The 7,642-nt window shown below is 43.0% G+C and overlaps 1 pseudogene; it reads left to right on the top strand.

Annotated features, from left to right (window-relative positions):
• Nucleotides 1-4,526: 4,526 nt before the first annotated feature.
• LOC138076692 (T-complex protein 1 subunit zeta-like) lies at nt 4,527-7,242 on the top strand (annotated as a pseudogene).
• The last annotated feature ends 400 nt before the right edge of the window (nt 7,243-7,642 follow it).

Here is a 7,642-nt window from a genome sequence, read left to right as displayed (position 1 = left end):
ACACTCCTGCACAGGACTTTACTTCTCATTCTTTTCTCAAATGCCAAGTCCCTCCTGAGTGCCCAGCCCTGGGAACACAGGAAGGAAGGAAGAATGTCCCTGATCTCAATCGCTTACAGTGCAGTCAGGGGACACATCTGTGGGCGGACACCTGGACGAAGTGACAAAGAGCCCACAGGGGAATTGGTGAAGACAGGGCAAAGGCTGAATAGAACACAACAGGGTGTCCCCAGAAGCCCTCCCCAGGACACCTACCATCTTAAAGAGGGTGGGCAGGCAGAGCCAGCCACCTGTGAGCTAGCAAGCCAGCTGTGGTTGGCATTGGCCAGAGACTTTCAGGTGAATTCTTCCTACTCCTGAGTGCCTAGCAGGGGAAGGGGAGGCTGGATGTCCTCAAGAGGACTGGGGGCAGCCTGTGGCCCTGCTTTGAGGCAAGCAGGAAGGTCCTTCAGGAGGGCACTGCTCCCAGCTGACACCGTGGTATAAGGTGCCACCACCTGCAGAGCTGTACCTGGCAGGGCAGAAGTCAGGAGGGAGGAGTTGAGAGCTGTGTAGCTCAGAGCTGTGGCCACAGAATGATCCTGATGTCAAGGCCTAGAGGTCTGGAAGGGCCTTTGGGGTCACCCAGAGCATCTCCCCTCAGCCCTGCAGTCGGGTCTGTAGTGCTGTAGCAGTGGGCTGTGGGCACGGCTGTAGACCTCTCCATACTGGCCCAGCCTCAAACCAGGAGGCGGACTTTATCTAAGCGGAGAAGGGTCCTCACCTGGAGCTTGGAGGGTGTTAGGGAGAGAAGGAGAGGGATGTGGCGGAAGCTGCATCTCCTCCCTCTTGTCCCTGAATATCCTGGATTTAGGTCCAGATGAATTCATGGCTCTGCTCCCATTAGACCTCATCACTTCTAACCCCTATGCATGCATACATGCACACACACACACACACACCAGCCTCCCTGCCTCCTCACAGAGCCCTGGACAGTCAGGCTCTACTCAGCAGCTACATCAGACTGTCTTCTTATTTCATTTTGTTTTTCATTTTTATTCTTCACGTGCAGGCATGGAGACCTGAGTTTAATTTCAATCCTCAGCACATATAGATGTGCTTCATTTTGTCTTATTTTTCCCCTTTTCCCCAAGCCCCTCTCACTCCCCTCTTGTACCCCACAAGCATTGACCCAATAGATTTGATGTACAGCCTTGAATGTGCCTAAAAAGTAAAATGTGTAGTGAAATTATCTGGGTCTGTATGTGTTGTTCATAGACACGGATGTTGTAATACAGAAATTCTCAAAGTGTGGCTCAGGTTGACATACGTTTCATGACAATACTCAGATACTCTTGGCCTTTTTCATCTTGCTCTCTCCTGAATGTACACTGGAGTTCTCCAGAGCCTACAGGATGTGTTATATCACAACAGAATGAATCCAGAGGCAGATATGAGAATCTAGCTGTCTTTTATACAGGTGGATGTTCAAAAGATTTACAAAAATGTTAAACAACACCACTTCTCACTGTGTTTTTTACTTTGGAAAATAAAACTGTTTTTCATAAAATATTTGTATACATTGGCATTTGTTTTTTTAATGACTCCACACATTGTTTTAAATTTTAAGTTTCTATATGATAAATGTAGGTAGATATAACACATATAGACAAAAACTTTGGAATCTTCAAAACTTTTTAAGAGAATCCAAGATGAAAGTTTGAGAATTGCTAGAATAGTGTGATCAATTTCCTTCTCTCTCTGCTCTTTTGGGCTTGGCATATGACTCAAGGCTCCTCCTTGTTCTGTAAATACACTTTATCCATTACTCTGAAGAAAACACTCATTTGCATGGTACCTAGGCCCTCAGAATGCACCTTGGTCACTGGCAACTTCTAGCCTCCATAACCAATACCTCTGTGAACATTCTCCTTCAGGGTCCTGTTTGAAGCATCTTCTGGGATACAAACCCAGGAGTGGAATCCTGAGCCAAAAAGCATGCCTCTATTTAACTAAAATAAAGACTATTTTCCAGACCAGCTGTACCTGTTAACATCCTGCACTCAGCAGCACACAGAGTCTTTCTCTCCCTACACACCTGTCCACACCTAGCATTCGTTACCCACACCTCTAACCTGCCATTCTGATGACTCCTTGTGTTGATGTTCATCTCACCCATTACCGGTGAGCAGGAGCATCTCTCCACATCTGCTTCAATCATCGGAGAATTCTCTTCTGAGGATTGCCTATTCATAGCCCTCGCCCATTTTTCTGTTGGATTTTCTCTCTTTATCTTGTTGATTTGGAATTATTTGAATAGTCTCAATCAGCACCACTCAAAAAGGGGACCCACTGCCTACCTAAGAAATGTTGGTGAAATCAAAGCACTTTTCTTCTTCCATCAAAAAATTCTTGCTATACACTATTTACTATAGGCAAGGTATGGAAGCAGCCTAAATGTCCATTGACAGACTAATGGGTAAGGAGAGTGTGGTAAAAATGTACAACAGAATATTACTCAGCCATAAAAAGAAATAACGCCATTTGCAGCAACATGGATGGACCTGGAGATTATCATACTCAGTGAAGTAAGTCAGAGAAAGACAAACGCCATATATTTTCACTATATGTGGACTCTAGGAACACAAATGAGCCTGTCTACAAAACAAAACAAAACAGAAACAGACTCGAGACCTAGAGAACAGAGCTGTGGTCACCAAAGGGGAGGGGGGTGAGGGAGGGAAGGATTGGGAGACTGGGATTAGCAAATACAAACTATAATATTATATATAAGATGGATAAACAAGGTCCTATTGTATAGCACAGGGAACTGTATTCAATATCCTGTGATATTCATACCAGTCAGAATGGCTGTGATCCAAAAATCTGCAAGCAATAAATGCTGGAGAGGGTGTGGAGAAAAGGGAACCCTCCTACACTGTTGGTGGGAATGCAAACTAGTACAGCCACTATGGAGAACAGTGTGGAGATTCCTTTAAAAATTGCAAATAGAACTACCTTATGACCCAGCAATCCCACTGCTGGGCATACACACCGAGGAAACCAGAATTGAAAGAGACACATGTACCCCAATGTTCATCGCAGCACTGTTTATAATAGCCAGGACATGGAAGCAACCTGGATGTCCATCAGCAGATGAATGGATAAGAAAGCTGTGGTACATATACACAATGGATTATTACTCAGCCGTTAAAAAGAATTCATTTGAATCAGTTCTGATGAGATGGATGAAACTGGAGCCGATTATACAGAGTGAAGTAAGCCAGAAAGAAAAACACCAATACAGTATACTAACACATATATATGGAATTTAGAAAGATGGCAATGACGACCCTGTATGCAAGACAGCAAAAAAGACACAGATGTGTATAATGGACTTTTGGACTCTGTGGGAGAGGGAGAGGGTGGGATGATTTGGGAGAATGGCATTCTAACATGTATACTATCATGTAAGAATCGAATTGCCAGTCTATGTCTGACGCAGGATACAGCATGCTTGGGGCTGGTGCATGGGAATGACCCAGAGAGATGTTATGGGGAGGGTGGTGGGAGGGGGGTTCATGTTTGGGAACGCATGTAAGAATTAAAGATTTTCAAATTTTAAATAAATAAATAAATAAATAAATTTTAAAAAAATAAAAAAATAAAAATAAAAAATATCCTGTGATAAAACAATGGAAAAGAATATGAAAAATAATATATGCATACACATATGTATGTATGCATAACTAAGTCACTTTGCTATGCAGCAGAAATTAATACACTGTAAATCAACTATAATTCAATAAAAAATTGTTAAAAGAAATTCTTGCTATAAAACAGAAACATCTCAGCTAATCTAAGCAGTATGATTAGTAATCATAATTGATTGATATTCTGATGCAAGTTTATCACTTACAGACCAGCACACACTTTGAACAGAGCAACTCTAGATATGAAGTCCATGTTGATTTTCCTAACCTACTGTGTACCTTTGATATTCTTTGTGAATATAAATCTTTAATTTTGATATTGTCATCTTCTCTCTTTTGGCCTTGTGATTTGTGCTTTTTAGGTCTAGTTTTTAAAAGTCTTTATCATTTGAACACAAACTAAATATGACATAAAATTATTAAGAAACAATTATGAATTTTGTTCGGTGTGACCCTGGTACTGTGGTTATAATTTTTTAAGTCTGTATGTTAGAGGTGAATATTTAAGTACTTATATGGGTGAAAGAGCTTCCCTGCAGGCTCAGATAGTAAAGAATAATGCCTGTGTCAGAAAGATCCCCTGGAGAAGGGAATGTAAACCCACTCCAGTATTCTTGCCTGGAGAGTTCCATGGACAGAAGACGCTGGCAGTGTACAGTCCGTGGGGATGCTTAGAGTCAGACACAACTAAGCGACAAGGATTTTCACTTTCTTTATGGGTGAAATAATATGATGTCTTGTTTGCTTTAAAATACAACAACTCCCAGCCATGCTGAACTGGCTCAGGGCTTTTCACCACGTCGCATCCCCTTACCTTCCTCTGCTGGGTCAGCTATGGCGGCTGTGAAGATGCTGAACCCCAAGGCCAAGGTGGCTCGAGCCCAGGCAGCATTGGCGGTCAGCATCAGCACTGCCCAGGGCTGAAGGACGTGCTGAGGACCAACTTGGGGCCTAAGGGCACCATGAAGATGCTTGTTGCTGGTGCTGGAGACATCAGACTCACTAAAGATGGAAATGTGCTGCTTCATGAAATGTAAATTCAACATCCAGCAGCCTCCTTAGTAGCCAAAGTAGCAACCGCCCAGGATGACAGAACTGGTGATGGGATCACTTCCAGGGTGCTCATCACTGGAGAGCTGTTGAAGCTGGCGGATCTCTCCATTTCTGAAGGTCTTTATCCCAGAATAATTACAGAAGGATTTGAAGCAGCAAAGGAAAAGGCACTTCAGTTTTGGGAAAAGTCAAAGTAAGCAAAGAGATGGACAGGGAAACACGTATCAGTTCAGTTCAGTTCAGTCGCTCAGTCGTGTTCAGCTGTTTGTGACCCCATGAATCACAGCATGCCAGGCTTTCCTGTCCATCACCAACTCTCGGAGTTTACTCAGATGCATGTCCTTTGAGTCGGTGATGCCATTCAGCCATCTCATCCTCTGTCGTCCCCTTCTCCTCCTGCCCCCAATCCCTCCCAGGATCAGAGTCTTTTCCAATGAGTCAACCCTTCGCACGAGGTGGCATAGTATTGGAGTTTCAGCTTTAGCATCAGTCCTTCCAAAGAACACCCAGGGCTGATCTCCTTCAGAATGGACTGGTTGGATCTCCTTGCAGTCCAAGGGACTCTCAAGAGTCTTCTCCAACACCACAGATCAAAAGCATCAATTCTTCAGCGCTCAGCTTTCTTCACAGTCCAACTCTCACATCCATACATGACCACTGGAAAAACCATAGTCTTGACTAGACAGACCTTTGTTGCCAAAGTAATGCCTCTGCTTTTGAATATACTATCTAGGTTGGTCATAAATTTCCTTCCAAGGAGTAAGCATCTTTTAATTTCATGGCTGCAATCACCATCTGCAGTGATTTTGGAGCCCCCAAAAATAAAGTCTTACACTGTTTCCCCATCTATTTCCCATGAAGTGATGGGACAAGATGCCATGGTCTTAGTTTTCTGAATGTTGAGCTTTAAACTTTTTCACTCTCCTCTTTCACTTTCATCAAGAGGCTTTTTAGTTCCTCTTCACTTTCTGACAACCGTGCAGAAGTGTGGCCAAGAGGAGCTACCCCACGCCCAAGGTCAGGGGTGGCAGCTGAGAGGAGCTACCCCACGTCCAAGAAGCGGCGGCTTCACAGGCACAGGAGGGCCAAGAGGAGCTACTCCACGTTCAAGGTCAGGAGGGGCGGCCGTGAGGAGATACCCTTTGTCCAAGGTAAAGAGCAGTGGCTGCGCTTTGCTGGAGCAGCCATGAAGAGATACCCCAAGGTAAGAGAAGGTAAGAGAAGGTAAGTCCAAGGCAAGAGAAACCCAAGTAAAATGGTAGGTGTTGCGAGAGGGCATCAGAGGGCTGACACACTGAAACCATAATCACAGAAAACTAGTCAATCTGATCACACGGAAACACCTATAGATGTGGCCAGAACATCTCTGCGTACTAAAGTTCATGCTGAATTTGCTGATGTCTTAACAGAGACCATAGTGGACTCCATTTTGGCCATTAAAAAACAAGATGAACCTATTGACCTCTTTGTGATTGAGATCATGGAGATGAAACATAAATCTGAAACAGATGCAGGCTTAATCAGAGGTCTTGTTATGGACCATGGAGCGCGGCACCCTGATATGAAGAAGAGAGTAGAAGATGCATACAGCCTCACCTGCAACGTGTCATTAGAATATGAAAAAACAGAAGTTAATTCTGCCTTTTTTTTACAAGAGTACAGAGGAGAGAGAGAAATTAGTGAAAGCTGAAAGGAAATTCATCAAAGACAGAGTTAAAAAAACAATCAACCTGAAAAAGAAAGTCTGTGGTGATTCAGATAAAGGATTTGTTGTTATTAGTTAAAACGGAATTGATCCCTTTTCCTTAGATGCTCTTGCCAAAGTAGGCATAATAGCTCTTCGCAGAGCTAAAAGGAGAAACATGGAAAGGCTGACTCTTGCTTGTGGTGGGATAGCCCTAAATTCTCTTGATGACCTAAATCCTGATTGTTTGGGACATGCAGGACTTGTCTATGAATATACATTGGGAGAGGAGAAGTTCACCTTTATTGAGAAATGTAACAATCCTCACTCTGTCATATTATTGATCGAAGGACCAAATAAGCACACACTTACTCAAATCAAAGATGCAATAAGAGATGGCTTGAGGGCTGTTAAAAATGCTATTGATGATGGCTGTGTAGTTCCAGGTGCTGGCGCAGTGGAAGTGTCAATGGCAGAAGCCCTGGTTAAATACAAGCCCAGTGTAAAGGACACGGCCCAGCTTAGAGTTCAAGCATTTGCTGATGCGTTGCTCATCATTCCCAGGGTTCTTGCTCAGAACTCTGGTTTTGACCTTCAGGAAACACTAGTTAAAATTCAAGCAGAACATTCAGAATCCAGTCAGCTTGTGCGTGTGGCTTGAACACTGTTGAACCAATGGTAGCAGCAGAAGCAGGCATATGGGACAACTACTGTGTAAAGAAACAGCTTCTTCACTCTTGCACTGTGATTGCCACCAACATTCTCCTGGTTGATGAGATCACGAGAGCTGGAATGTCTTCTCTAAAAGGTTGAACTGAAGCTTCCCTTGTAGCTGAATCCTGAAGACTACAGAGTGATCCTAATAATATAGCTTTGGAATTTTGGTCCAAGCTTCAAATGATCTTCAGAGGATTTTCTTTTCCCATATTAAAAAAGGAGAGAACACTGGCACCTATTCAGATTCTGAAGCTCTGAAATTATAATTAACAGTATTTTTTAATTGCACTGCAGTGTCCACACACAGCTAGTCATACTTACCCAGTAAACAGGACATTTTGCTTTACCCTCAGTGATATAAAAATATTAGATAAGCATATGTTATCTACCTTGTTATTAAATATTCCTTGAAAAACAAAAAAAAAAATACAACAACAAAACAAAGTGGATGAAACAAAATTGTTCAGAGATCTTAGAACAGCAACCCTTTACCAAC

The sequence above is a fragment of the Capricornis sumatraensis genome, chromosome 3 (genome assembly GCF_032405125.1).
Source record: "Capricornis sumatraensis isolate serow.1 chromosome 3, serow.2, whole genome shotgun sequence".
In the NCBI taxonomy this organism is placed as follows: domain Eukaryota; kingdom Metazoa; phylum Chordata; class Mammalia; order Artiodactyla; family Bovidae; genus Capricornis; species Capricornis sumatraensis.
The sequence above is the reverse complement of the archived record's forward strand: the minus strand, read 5'-3'. Positions and strand labels throughout refer to the sequence as shown.